Genomic DNA, 12,754 nt, shown 5'->3' on the forward strand with positions numbered 1-12,754 from the left:
GGAGACAACTCTATAAGTAAAAATCCGGCTCAGCGTGTCTGTCGTGGAGTGATATCGTTCTGTAAGCATGTTATATTTGCCACTGGATACTAAACACAAATCTATCACTATCCCATTTCATTTTATACAGTTCAAAACCACTGACACTTTGGGTCATTTTTGAGCTTTAAATATTTTTATTTAGTTTAAATATTTAAAAATTGGCAGTGGCTATCATTTTGACGGAGCTGTCAAAATGGAGATATTTTATCAACCAATAATAATAGAATATGTGCAGTTCATGTGTGTAATGGCAGCATCTTTCTTGTGAAAGACTGAAAAATGCACCAAAAGCAAGGCACTGGTTTTGTAACACTTGTAAAGCATTTTGAAGTTGTTGAATTTTACTTTTAATTTCAAAACTTATGGGATATGTTTCGTTATAATATCAAAGTTAATATGCATGCTTTACTCATGTAACGTGAGGGTACCCAAATTGCATCTATTTTGACAGTTTTTTAACCTGTTTTTATTCATGATCCAGACAAAAGTTTCCATTCTGTGTTTATTTTGTAAATGTATCCTTATTTACTATCTAATTCCGCCAATTTAATTTTAATTCCACATTGAATCATAGAAAAATGGGGTTTTCAAACGATCCATGATCCTGTAATGAGGAGTACCCAAATTGCATCCATTGTTAAATTCACATCCTTAAAAATCAAATAACAGGTGTTTTGTTTTATTTCTTCAAATATTTAGAAAAATTTGACATTAGTTCATGCTTACTATTTATTTCTTAAAAAATGGATGTTCGTAACATATTTTATTTGCTCATTTTTAAAAGATGATTTTTTTGTGAACGTCGTATGGCGACGTTTCCGTAGATTTGACTTTTTCCGGTGAATACTTCATCTGTTGATATTTACTGTGAACGTTTTGTGAATATTTAAATATATTAACCTATTTGAAATGTCAAATAATAAAAAATACAAATTGTTTAGTCCCATAAAAAAACTAAGATTTTCGCTGCTATGTTTGCTAAATAGGTGCAATGTGGGTACTCGGTGCAATTTATTTACCGTGACGTTATACATTTTTTAAAGAAAATATATTTTTTAGAGATTTCTTATTAACATAAAGGGGCATTAGCTGTCAAATTCATGTTCACCGATTCGATTCAAATTCTCATATACTAAAGCGTATATCCAAATTACAATAAGTCCGAAATAAACAATTAATAATGCATGGACTCGATGATATGTATCAGCATTTCGTGTGTATTTTAGTCTAGACGCCATCTAATTAACCATCGAGATGATCTCCAAAGACTGCCGACGGTCATATAACCCGATATAAACATAAACATAAATATAAATAGATAGCGTCCTCGTGCAAGTGGACTTTCCTAGGTCTGTTTGATTTCATGTTATAGGTTAAACAAAAATAAGTTAATCATCGTTTGTCTGTATACGAATGATTTTTTGACAATTTTGTGGATCGAATCAGTCAACGAATGGTTCACCCTTGTTTCAATTTCAATGTTGCCATTCTTTTCCTTTTAGGGCTATTTTCCTAATGCTTGTAGTTTAAAGGTTTGGTTGGCTTACTTGCTTTGTTTGTATAAATGTTTGCTCAAGCATTTTAATTACGATTGACATCTGTTAGGTTTATTAGAAAGAGAAAAAAAAAATGCTGAACATTATGAATTGCTCTCTTAGACTTGCGTTGCTGGTGGTTATTTTTATAACCTTTGAAGACTAATTTTTTAGAGGTAACTTTCAGTACAACATGGAAAATTGACAAATAATCTATCATTACACAGAATGAAAATATATAGAAGTTTTTACTCTTGAAAACCATCTTATTGGCTATGAAAAACAAGCTTAAAATTTTATCGAAACCTTTTCTAAATAACCCGAAATTTCTTTTGAACATGGTAACAGGAGAGACAAATTAAAATACACCTGTGATGTAAATCTTTTGTTCAAACTCTCCATTATTTTTCAGGAATGGAGAGTTATTTTCTTTTGTTCATCTTCATTCATCCGGACGTTTTGCCCTTTGGATATTTCCATGGGCACTTTTTTAAAAAGTGTTCACCCATGGAAATAATCCTAAAGGACGAAACGCGATAATGAATGGAGATGAAAACTTACTAAAACGACTGATAATGGAGTTTTTTTTTAAATAAGGATCGTAGTAAAACAATGAACACCAAATATCTTATTATTAATAAACAACTTTTATTTGCGAGTCGTAATTCCATTGTATAACATATACTGGGGTAACACAATAATATGGACACCTTAGAGAAAGAAAGAAAGAAAAAAAGAAAGAAGGAAAGAAAGAAAGAAACACACACACACACACATATCAATCAATCATGTTTCAAAGGGAGAAAGACCGTTTACAATTGCTTTTTTTAAAGCAATTGATTTATATTATAAATCAGCGTTTTTAACCATTCTTATGCACCGTTTATATCACAAAATGTCTCCCTGGGACCCCCTTCCCCCCCCCCCCCCCCCCCCCCCCCCCCCCCATTTTTTTATACCCTCCACTTACAACTCTTGAATGAAGCTGCATGTGTGCTATCCTGTCAACGGAGACGAACGACAACTCCACTTTTTGTCCTTTAATATTTTTATTAAATCTCTTCAGAAAAAAAAAATCCACATGAATGTTATGTGATCTTCTCGAAAACTACATGTCCAATTGACCTCAAAATCTGCAGTTAGCAGGGTATACATGTATTAAATCTTCATATAACAACGTTGTGCAGCCACCGCCCAAGAATTTTCGTAGAGAAAAGAAATTGCAATGCCGTAAAAATCGCTTGCTAGCTCCGTAAATGTCAATGAAATCCTACAATAAAATGTCTGCTCCTAGATTAAAATACAAATCTGTGTTACAAACTGGTGCTGAAAAATGTACATTGTATGAAAATAATCGATAAACGTGTTTTAAATGTACACAGGATCAATTAAATCCAAAGCATGCACTGCTCGTGAACTTTGATCAAAACATCAATTACCTACAATGAGAAAAGAAATACAGTGTGTGTATTCCATGCTATACATGTTGTCTGTCCAACGTCCCCACCTAAAAAGAAATAAAAATGCTTAAGTTTTCGCTATTATAAAGCCTCGTCACGTGACGCCACAACCTACATGGCGCGAGACAAAGACGCGCGCGGGACCTGAAATAGAACAAAAACTTTCCAAACTAAATATAAAAACTTAACCATGCCAAGAAATTGCCTCCGTTGAAATTCTGCAAATATCCCATAGAGCAAATTACATGGATGATTAATATTGACCATTTGGTATATGGCTGTGTTCTAAGCGACACGTACATGAAGGTCATAAATTAATTTGTTGAATGAAATCAAATCTTTAACTACTAATGGGTGCCGTAGGAGGTCTACCGGAATTTTTAGCTTAGATTTCTTGGCATGGTATCGTTTTCACTAAAATTCCACAACATTATCCATATTCTGTTTTAGTTTAAACAATATTTATTCAGATAAATCAACATTAAACCATATTATACAAATGAAATAAATATCAAGGATTCAGAAACAAGCAATTTGCTTTTACAAATCTGTTCTTTTACAAAAATAATACACTTATTGAACAATACATAAATATAATTACTGGCATGCTCTGTAATAAATATATGAATATGAAAATGAAAAAGGTGGAAAATACTTAAGAGAAGAAGAAAAAAAAAATAAACATGAATTTTTGTAATGTATACAGTGTGAAATGCTTGGGTTCCTATTGAATGATGTAGCATTAACATCAAGGGTTAAAACGTTTACTTTTAATAATATATTTCTGCACCAAACTAAATAAAAGACTATTTTGCTCATCTGAAAGTACCGTTGATCCAAAAAGCAAAGTTTTTGTGTCAACTTGGACAGGAAGAACTGTTGTGGGGATGTATAAGTACCCTGCCACGTCCACTCTGTGTTTTTGTTACTTGTTTTTGTACTTATAGTATCTATCGGATGAGTTAAGCCCTTTTCAACTGATTTTTATAGTTTGTTCATATGTTGTACTGTTACACCAATGTCCAAAGTTAGGGGGAGGGTTGGGCGCCGGCTAACATGTTTAACCCCGCCACATTCTGTATGTGCCTGTCCCAAGTCAGAAGCTTGTATTTCAGTGGTTGTCGTTTGTTGCCGTATATCATATTTGTTTTTCGTTCATTATTTTGTACATAAATCAGGCCGTTAGTTTTCTCGTTTGAATTATTTTACATTTGTCATTTCGGGGCCTTTTGTAGCTGACTATGCGGTATGGGCTTTGCTCATTGTTGATGGCCGTACGGTCACCTATAGTTGTTAATTTCTGTATCATTAGGTCTCTTGTGGAGACTACATTTTCTTATTTTTATATTCACTTACAGATTTGATTTTTATTTTACTGTTTAAGATATCATTGAAATTGAAGTGTTGTATTTTGATTTTGTACAGCAAAAATCGTTTGTTCTATTTAATGATAAATGTACATTAACAAAAGAAATATTACTCGGATAGTTTCTACAACAATATTGTGGTTAAATAGAATAAATAGTTCAAGAAACTGAAATGGTCAAAATGGCGTATTCTGTATATTATTAGATTTTTTGTTGTTATAATTTGAATATATAGTATTAACGAATAGAATTTGAGGGGGTATGGATAACATTTGAATAAGACTTGAATTAAATATTGGGTGGGATTTTTATTCAATTCAGTTTCAACAGAAACGCGTAACATAATCGAATTCCTTTACTGTTGTTTTTGTCCAGTGGCAAATATAACACTTACATCGGTAGTGCAAATGACAGCGTTAATCTTGAAATGTTTTAATGAAATCAAAAAGATTTACAAAACGCAATCTAGAAATGTTTTTAATCGCTCGGGTTTTTTTCTAAAACTTTTTGCCTCCTTTCTGATAATAGGATATAATGAAAAATATTTTCAGTTTGCTTGTATTGCTATTTAAGACTTATCCGCTAAAACATGCATAACATTTTTTTCGTTGTTATGAGCAAAGGGAAAGAAAAAAATGTTGGGTTATGCATGAAACATGAAACACTGTTTTGTTGTTTAATTCTATTTGATCTAATAGATAGAATGGTTTGAAATATCGAATCATATTTTGTTTCAAATATGATTTATAATCGAGCACACCCTCATTAGTTAAATAACCTATACTAGAGTGTTACATACCTGGAAATTTATTCTAGTTTTTATTTTACCATGTCATTTTTATCAGACGATTCTACATCCAAGATTTATCAAACGAAAAACACACATACTAGTAATCCATTAACATATATGCATAAATACTAGTTTTTTTTTTTATTTTGCCTGTGGATTATTGGGTACAACACGGGGAAATGAAAAGAAAACCATTACAAAATGAAATAATTTTTTTTTAAATGTTATAATCTAAAGATTCGTTCTTAATATTTACGGTGTATTTTAAGTTAGCGAAAGTCCAAATGACTGTCCATTCCTGGGAAATAATGGGCGTCGGCCCTACGGGCCTCCGCTCCACTATTACCCAGGAATGGACAGTTATTTGGACTTTCTCTATAACATATTGCACCCCCTATCAAAAAATGTTTAAATATATTCTTGTATGACATTATCAAGATTGTATTTTTTTTATATGTTATTCCTTAAGTACTTTTTGTTTCGATTTGCTTATGAAGAGGGTTGTTTGAAGTAGTAACGTTAGTTCAATTTTGCAATTCAAAATTCGACATTTTTTGAAAATAACCCAATGATTGAACAAAAAAATAATCATATTTTATTTTTTTTTATATCTCGTAGCTAATGCCTTTTAAGTGTATAGTTCTGCAGATTTTCGATTCGTACATAATATACTGACAAATCTGAATTAAGACAGGCAAAATAGCAAAACTCTATATCGATGAAATCGCCGGCAAAATAGTCACTGCCTCAAAAAATTAACTCCTATCCATACGATATTACAACAACACTTGAAAAGTTAATATATACTGTCTCTCTATTCTTATTTTTCAAGTGAGCGAATATAAGTTAAAATATTGAAGATTATTTCATATTTGTATTATTGTAGTATGTTTTTCTAAATGAATTGTACTGTATTTGAGAGAAAAACTCACCGCGCTAACTTCACATGCTTTTACATGTATATTTCAGTAAACTGTTTGGTGTAAAATTGGTTTAGATGAAGCAAGGATTTGTACAAATTGTATGAAGAAATACTTAGACTGTCATTGAATACGTTTTTCTCCCGAAATATGGAATAAACAATTACTACCTTTTGTTTCAGTAAATATGTGGTTTAATTAACGTTTGAAAACTTTTGTTTGAGAGATTATAAGCTTGGTGGTATACTTTATCTGGTTTTAATCTTTCTTTTGCATGTCAAAGGTATAGTCCGAGATTGCTCTGACGTCTGACGTTTTTTGCTGGATTTGCTGGAACCATGGGACGTCAGATCAATCTCGTAATTGTCAAAGTACAATGATTGTCAAAGTACAATGATTTAGGTTTCGGTATTGCTGAAAAGACGCATTGCAACGACTGCAACAGATATATATAGTTGTACACGAAGATTTATCGAAATGATGAAGAATAATGTGGAAAGTGTGGTTGCTGATGAAACAACTGTTCACCAAATCCTACTTTAAATAAAATTTTCTTATTTATTTACTACCCCAAAGCACAAAGATACACGCCTGCGACTCTTTTTACAAAAAATCTTACGAGTAAAAACACTCGTAAGTCATGAACAATTCAGTATAACTTACGATCAATTTTAGTTGTAAGATTTTTTGTGAAAAGAGTCCCTGTAGCGTACTGTTAAAGGAAAAGAGGCAAACAGTGGCGTAGCTAGGCCATTTTTAAGTGTACGCCCGATCCTTGGCGAGGGACATGAGGGCCACCAGCGGGTTGAGGTCAAAGGACTTCCTGGTAAGAGGTTCGTTGGGGTGAAGCCCCAGGAACCTCACGCGTTATCGAGAAAAGAAATGCCATTTCTGTCATAAAACTCATCAATAGTAACATACTTTAGAGTCTAATTTGTTTATTTTCATGTTTAATTTATCAGTTATTTTGAATCTAATGGTCATAGATTTCAGAGAAAAATGTCCAAAGCAGTCACTTTATAATATGTTTAAAAGGAGATGTTGAATTAAACAAGCAATCGACAAAAATAAAAACAAAAGCAAAGAGTTTCCATTTCAATGTTGTTCTATTATTTATTCAATAATATGTTCATCTTATTTTCTCCCATTTTATGCACAAATTTTGTTTATGGACACAGGAAATGATGAATGTTTATAGATGGTCAGGTGTAACATAAAAATGTGTAAGGCCGGTTTAGTGGAACCCTGTGTCTCGCCTGGGATAGCTGCTGTCAGTGTAAAAGCGTGATTTAAAAAAAAATCAAACTTTTTTCCGATGCTTTTTCATGATATTGAACAATTAGCTTATATCCAAGTTTCATAACAATCTATGAAGGTTTACAAATTTAACATGTCACAAAAATTTAATCCAGTCTGTTAATTGCAAAAAAAATAAAATAAAAATAAGTCCGTCTTGTCAGTAAATTTTTCCAAAATTTTATTTTACTTTCAAAATTTTGCTTCAGACATAATCTCTTAATCATAAAATAGCTTCTGCCAAATTGTCATAAAATTCGATGAAGGTTTGACAAAGTAATTGATGTTTAACACACTTTAACCTAAGACTATCTTACTGTATCTACTTATTAACTGCAAACAACAAAGTCCTTTTATTAGTAAAATACGGCAAAAAATAGAAAAATGTATGTTTATTATGCTCTGGATACTGTCTTTTGGTCATAAAAAAGCCTCTGTCCAAATTTCATTAAATTCCATGAAGGTTTGACAAAGTTACTAATGCTTAAAAAAACTTTAACCACAGACTGAACCTAAATGTTGACGACGCCGACGCCGACGCGGAATCTAGGATCGGTTTGTTTCGCTTTCGCGACATAAATGTCACAGGCTCAACATTCACACTTTGACAGAAAATGAACAAATATATAATATAATACCATTTGATTAAAAAGTAAATTTCGTCACTTTTTTCTTCTATTACAAGTCATTGAGGAAAGAATTAAAAGGCTTTTAACCAGTTCTTTTAATTTATTTAGATTAGAATATTTTTTTCTCTAAAATTTATGTGTACGCCCAGGCGTTTTGACGTAAACGTAGCTACGCGCCTGGCAAAGGAGGTCTGTGAGTGTGCTCCCAGCTGTACGGGTTTTTTTTCTTCGTTTCATTAACGAACTGTAAACTTGCGTTTTCCTGACAGGACACTAGATGGAATAGCTGGTGTATTTACAACAAGAAACAAATATGAAATAACAGAAATTATGTATTTATTACCAACTATTAACTACAACAAATAGTTATAACAAACTGTCAAGCGTCTATACAAGCCCCAATCCTACCAACCAAAACCTTCCATACTACGGTGAACAAGAACTTTAAAATTTCGGATTAACAAAGCGATTCCAATGTCGCTACAGCTTCATTGTCAGTATACATAACCAACCCTGTACTCGCAACACAGGCACTTGTCTCTGAATTGTTTTAACCCCTATATACCTTAATAACAAGGTATATAGGGGACAAAAAATTTCAGAGACAAGTGCCTGTGATTCGCAAGCGCAAAATAGGACAAAATAGTAACAAACCATTTCACAGGCGCTTGGGTACAGGATTTGGATTTTTTTTACATTGTTTGCACTTAATATTATGGATAGAAACATAAAGGATATTTTCAGGGTGGATAAATTCATCCAAAACCAAGCAAGGCAAGCTTGACGGTGTTCAGTATGTGGTATAAAAATAAAAAATTGAATATTCAGTGCAAACAATGAAAAAAATCCAAATCATGTACCCAAGCGCCTGTGAAGTATTTAACTTAATGTTAGGGAACGACCAAATTAGTCTCTTTATAGCTAACCCAGGACAAAAATTCGTTTTTAAAACCCCAGCAAACAAAGTTTGTGGGTGGGTTTATAGGAATCACCATGTCCGTCCGTCCGTCTGTAAAATCTTATTCAATTTGTGTCTGGCTCTTATCTTTTGTACCGTAAAACGTAAGATAACCAAAATTGGTATGCAGCTGCATCATTGGCTGGGGATGTGTTGCATTCTTAAGTCAGTTCATTCAGACCCTGACTTTGACCTTTGACCCCCTATGGTAATAAAACCTTGTCCTATTTGTGTCCAGCTCTTACTTTTTGTACCGTTAAACTTAGGTTAAACAAACTTAGTATATGCAGTTGCATCATGAGCTTGGGATGTGTCATATACCAATCACATATCAAAGTCAGGTCACTCTGACCTTGAATTTCACCTTTGATCCCTGTGATAGTAAAGCATTGTCTGATTTGAGTTTGGTGTATAATTTTGTACTGTATCACTAAGATTGACAAAACTGTGTATGCAGTAACATACTGACCTTGACCTTTAATTTCTGAATTTTTAGTATACAAAACTTAGACTTGTTCCTGGGTCAGTTTAATTCCTTCATATTGACCTATCAGTAACTATGTGTCAATCTTACACAGTTAATGATTATATAAAATAAATGGCTGAAAAACAAAAATCTCAAAAATGTCATTGCCTCAATACTGAATTTCACAGCAGTAGTCCATGTTTTAAAATGGTTTGATTTTTTTTTAATTAGGATTTATATCATTCCCGACAAAAACAAGCATTCTGAGAGTATTGCATGGCAATAGTACATAGTCCCCTACCGGTTAAAAATTCAATGTACTGGAACAAAATGCTAACTTGTTCTATAACTTGTCATGGTGTAAACTATACAACAAATATCAAGTCAATATCTTCATGCATTACGAAAAAAAGTGAGGAAAACTGATTGAGTGAATTTTCTAAGTCCAAGGACCATAACTCTGTACAAAATCATCAGACGGGAACAAAAATAGAACTTGATCTGTAACTTGTCATGATAAAACTTTATACCAATTATCAAATCAATATCTTCAAGCATGACGAAAAAAGTGCGGAAAACTCCAGGCTCTGCACAAAATCATCAGACGGGAACAAAATTCGAACTTGATCTGTAACTTGTCATTATAAAACTATATACCAATTATCAAATCAATATCTTCAAGCATGACGAAAAAAAGTGCGGAAAACTGATTATTTGAGTGAATTTTCTAAGTCCAAGGACCATAACTCTGCACAAAATCATCAGACCGGAACAAAATTCTTGATCTGTAACTTGTCCTGATAAAACAATACACCAAATATCAAACCAATATCTGCAAGCACGAAGAAAAAACTGTGGAAAACGGATTGCCGGACTGGCGGATGGACAGACAGATTGACAGACAGACAGACGGACGAAGTGCAAACCTTAAGTCCCCTTCGACTTCGTGAAATACTTTTCCAGTTTTAAAATTATACAAGGTTCCTACAGGGGATTTCTTCATAGAGGGAACGGACTTTGTATACTCTTTTCAAATTAGACCATTAAAATGATGTCGCCGACCCTTTGGAAAAGTTTTGAGTTATTTTCATGTCATCTTTCCTCTGTTTTCAAGAAAACAGTTGTCATTTCTTAGAACAATGAATTTGAAGCCATAGAACAAGTTTGCTGTAAATTTTGAATAATAATTCTGGAATGTTTGTAGTTGGCTGTAAACGTTTACAGGTAGTATATTTGGTTTTCATTTGTTTTTTGGCCTTCTTCACACAGACACTTAGTTGTCATATTTTAAAGGTGTATAGGTTAGGAATTTTTTTACAAACACCTGTGCTTATTCACATAAAAAATAGGTCAATAAATAAAATCATTTTTTTGCCATCTGCCATTACCAGTAGCCAATGGATCAATTTACTTTTAGCACATTGAGATTTTTTAATTTAATAAGGTTTTTTTTTAATAGGCAAATTGGTGTATCTTTTAGACAAAAGAAATATCTAGAGATAGGAAATTGCCTGGTTCTAAGAATAATTGAACACAATATGACAGCTATGGTGGACAAGTAACAACAAAACCTCAGACTGAAGATGAGCTAGAACGTGCTGCCATTAATATTTTCCCTAAATAAAATTTGTGTAGGTGTTAATAAAAAATATCAGCAGTTTATATATCACTAATTCTCTGCATATTGGGACCATTCGCCAAAATTATACTTGGAAAATAAATGTGTGTAAACAAACTTTTAATTATGCGCAAATGATACATATATATATATGATTTGAGGGATTCCAAACCGTTTGATCTTGGCTCTTACTGTAAAAATGAAAGAACCTTAGTGAGAGCGCTCACATACCCCACGTCCCCACATTGTCATTGGAGAAATAAAATAAGTGTAAGAAAAAAAAATTGTATCAGAAAAAAAAATTGAATCATAATTTCCTATCAATATGCACATCTACATAGTATGTCCTTATTATCTACACAGTTTCATGAAATTCTGTTGTGTGGTTTGAGAGGAGTTGCGATGACAAAAGGTTGCAGTAGTATATTGGGCAAATAAGTTCAAAGGGGCGTAACTCCTGGAAAAAAAATTGAATCGTAATTTCCTGTCGATATGAACATCTACGTAGTATGTCCTTATTATCTGAAAAGGTTTCATGAAATTCTGTTGTGTGGTTTGAGAGGAGTTGCGATGACAAAAGGTTGCAGTAGTATATTGGGCAAATAAGTTCAAAGGGGCGTAACTCCTGGAAAAAAAATTGAATTGCAATTTCCTGTCGTTATGCACAACTACATAGTATGTCCTTATTATCTAAAAAGGTTTCGTGAAATTCTGTTGTGTGGTTTGAGAGGAGTTGCGATGACAAGAAACAGGACTGACGGACGGGTCAAAAACATTATACCCTCCGCAACTCGCAAAACTATTCTAGAGGTACCTAAGATTCTATCAATAGTCATAAATCTTGATGAAAGACCATGAAAAGTTTATAATTTGTTCTTGAATCCATATCTTTATCAAATACAACTGTGACGACTAAAAAACATAACAATTAGTTGTTCTTAATAAAAAATGAATCAAGATATAATCCAAATATGTTAAAATATCAATTATCAGCAACTGCTCTTGTTAATTTCATATATTTTTTCAACTGTTTATATATCTTATCTTATTTTCAACTTGGAAACGAACAGATCACATATCTGTTGAGAAAACAACTTTGATATTGAAAACTCTGTTATATTGTTTCTGGAACTATTAATTATAAATAAACTTTATATATATAATATTTGAAAAAAGAAGTAAGCGTAACGCTTATTACTTTAACGAATCCAATACAATATAAGATGTAACATATCTGTTCAATGCATGCAACAAATACGTTACCATAGGAAACAAATACGTTACTCAATGTTTGCAACCTGAATTACAATACTTTAACATTATTTTTATCCTGTTGGTACCAAAGCTCATAACTTGTTGTATTAATGATATAATTCATTTAACATCAAACAAAACAAAAAAAAGCTTCGCCTAGCGCAGCTGGATACGACCGCACAGGTCCAACCCTAAACAGTTGGGGCAAATATGGACACAATATTCAAGCTTGATACAGGTCTGAATTTGGATTGTAATTAAATATTTGACACATTATAGGTTTCTGACACAGAATAAATGCAGTCAAAGAACTTGAAATTGGTTATATGATTTGAATTTATATTCAATTGAAGATTTCTTGCTGTTGTGCAATACACTGTGCTGTTGTGCAATACTTAGTAAATCTGTTTTCAGACTAT

Source organism: Mytilus californianus, unplaced genomic scaffold (genome assembly GCF_021869535.1).
Source record: "Mytilus californianus isolate M0D057914Y unplaced genomic scaffold, xbMytCali1.0.p SCAF_4, whole genome shotgun sequence".
Lineage (NCBI taxonomy): Eukaryota > Metazoa > Mollusca > Bivalvia > Mytilida > Mytilidae > Mytilus > Mytilus californianus.